A 3,022-nucleotide genomic window follows, 5' to 3' on the forward strand; every position below is an offset into this window, starting at 1 on the left:
CCGCGCCCGCGGCCCCCCGTGCGGCGGCGCTGCCGGGAGGCAGCCTCGCAGACACCCGCCGCGCCGTCACCGGCAGCGCCAGCCTGCGAGCAGCAGCTTTGTTACTATTATCATGATTACTACTATTATTATTACTATTTTCACTATTACTATTATTATTTCCCCATTCCCCCCCGCAGGTTTCTGTGTGCAAGCGTTGTTCAGAATCGCAGTCCCTCAAAACCTCCGCCTGCGGTGAGGAGGGAAAGCCACCTCAGGCAGAGCATCCCAGCATCGCGCGGGGCTTTTTTGGGGGGTGGGGGGTTGCCGCCTTCCCCAAAACGGGCTGGGCGTTTTCCAAGGTTTTGTTCTACACGTGTCGGTATTTTTATTAAATCGTCGATAGCAGAGAGAGAGAAAATCTTTGACTAAAGAGAGAAAGAGGAAGACACCTCCTCCCCTTTCATTAGCTTTTTCGCTGGAGCTGTTTTAGTCAGGCACTTGGCAGATTTAACGTTGCAAAGGAAACAAAGAAAAAATGTAATTACATTTTTGGAAAACAAACAATAATTACACGATACAATCGGTATAACAGTAAGCGAAACACAGCAGCGGGAGTTAGAAACAATATTCCAGCCACGGAGATGGGATCCGTCGCTGACTCAGCGTTTTCGAATACTCCAAATTATCCTTACATCGGATTTCTGTAGGGTAGTTCAGCTGCTGTCTATTGGCTTTTAAATTAAAACATATCTCGCTGATTAGGCACGTATTAGTGCTTTAAAAAAAAAAAAAGAAGCAGGTTTCCCTAGGTAAAAATAATTCTGGCGGAACAGGAATATTTCATGAGCCCTGCTTTCTATTTGTATGTAAAATAGAAGAGCTGCATTTGCCCGGGAAGATCCAGAGGCTCCTCTCGCTGCTCCCCTGTTATTTATGCCTGTGGCGGGGGCAGGGAGGAGAGCGGGAGAGGCTCCCTCGCATGGTAATTTTTCCAGCACCTGTCACCTGGAGAAGTTGTGACTTCACATGCCCCGGGGCTGTGACTTCACGTTGGGGCGCATTATTCCAGCGCGTATCGGCGTTGACATATAACACCCCTCCCCTCTGACCTCTTTCCCCTCTTGCTTCTGCCGCACTTTCACGCAAATATTTGGGATGATCTATAGGGCGACTGAAAAGTTGTCTTTGTGTGAGTGTAATTTATTTTTTTTTTCTTTAATTTACTCGATTTTATTTGAGCCGAGAACCCTTAGGATTAACTGTAATGACATGAATGGTTAAGATGGGAAGTCTCAGGGCTGGAAGGATCTCTCCATTGCTCAGAAGAAAACATCAAACATCCCCCAGAAATAATCATGCAGAATGTAGGTCTTATGTGGATGGAAAAAATCACAGAGCTCTTGGTACAATGTGAAACGTACAGGAAATCTAGGTTTTATTCAGTCAAACCTTCGTTTTGCTGCCCATTAACTGCCAAGTCAAAAAAAAAAAAAAAGAAAAAGAAAAAATGAGAAAAGTGAAAAAAGTGAAAAAAAAGAAAAAGACTTTGGGCGCCCCAAAATGCTGATTCCCATCACTAAAGCAGGAGCATTTGGGCAGAAAAGTTTCGAGCTGTGCTGCTGCCTCAGCCCTGATTCTGCTCTTGGGACTCCTGAATTCCCAGGGAAACAAGCACATTAACAACAACGACAGCAAATACGAAGCTCCTTATTGCCTGCTCCTTTGAAAACAAACAGGATCTATTTTTGGTCAGGAAACTCCAGACAGAAGTGGTAACTAAAGCTTTAAACCATTTGGAAATTCCTTTATGATTTAAAGAGAGAGCCAGGGGGCTTTCATCCCTTCCCTCCCATTGGTTGTGAGGAAGGGCAACAAAGGAGGTAAAATGCATTCTCCAACTAACTGGCGAAGCGTTTCATATGCATCAAAGGGAAAGAAAGAGCTAATCCGAAAATGACCACCTTAATGTACACAAAACGGTTGCAAACCCATGGCTACAGCAGCAGAACTGAGGGGGATTTTTAACTCTCCACCACAACAAAAACCTGTGCTTAATGTCATAATAACAGATATAAAACAAAGAGGAATGAAAGGATCTCACGCTGGTTTTTCTGCATTCTTGAGTCTAATTAAAAATATGCAGAAGGAAGACATAGTTTGGGTCAAAATGGCATGAGAGCTGCCTTGTGCCAATGAAGGGTCTACAATTATCAGCTTAGAGGCCAGATCCTGGAGGTCTTATTTGCTCTTCAGCTCCAGGGGAGCCAAAAGGCTGGTGCAGGGGCGAGGGTGGGACAGGAGTGCGCCTGGTGAGGGTCTGAAGAGGTGGAAGAAGGGGGGAAGCTGCAGCGGTCTCTGCTGTCCAGCGCTGCGCATTTTCCTTGCCCCAAACAATAGCGGGACATCACAAAGGATGACTAAAACAAATACAGCAGATCCCCACAAGCCTTTTCATTCAAACGGAGCCGTAGTGTTTACTCAGTGTCAGGCTGCAACTCCACTTTTGTCTTTGGGGCCGTGCCACCGAGGGCAAGGGGAAGCCTGCTGTGAGCAACAAGTGCCCTGCATGACAATACCTCCCCGGGGAGAAAATACAGTGCAGAAGGGACCCTCCTGAGAACTGGAGGCCAGGAGCTGGAGCCAGACAAATTCAAATGCGAGATAAGGCACATGCAGGTGATTAACCACTTGAATAAGCCACTGAGGGCAGCAGCGGATTCCCCTCTCTTGCTGCCTTTTGGCAGAAGAGCGGATGCTCATGCAGAAGATGTGACTCAGTCTAATCCAAGGGACTGGACTCAGTATAGGTATAACCAGGTGAAACATGATGGCTTGCACTCCGTAAGAGGTTGCTCTTAGATGAAGCTCTTCCAAGCCATGATTCACGAATGACTTGAAGACTTTGTGATTTGGCTCCTTATCAATCTCCGTAGTGATGTTTGGCTGGTATTACTGATAATTAACAGTAGGCAAACTCTGCCTGTCTGCTGGTTAGTACAGAGGACAGTCTCTTTTAATACTTGCTTATTTTATTTCCAGA

Source organism: Apteryx rowi, unplaced genomic scaffold (assembly GCF_003343035.1).
Source record: "Apteryx rowi isolate R43461 unplaced genomic scaffold, aptRow1 scaffold_641, whole genome shotgun sequence".
In the NCBI taxonomy this organism is placed as follows: Eukaryota; Metazoa; Chordata; class Aves; order Apterygiformes; family Apterygidae; genus Apteryx; species Apteryx rowi.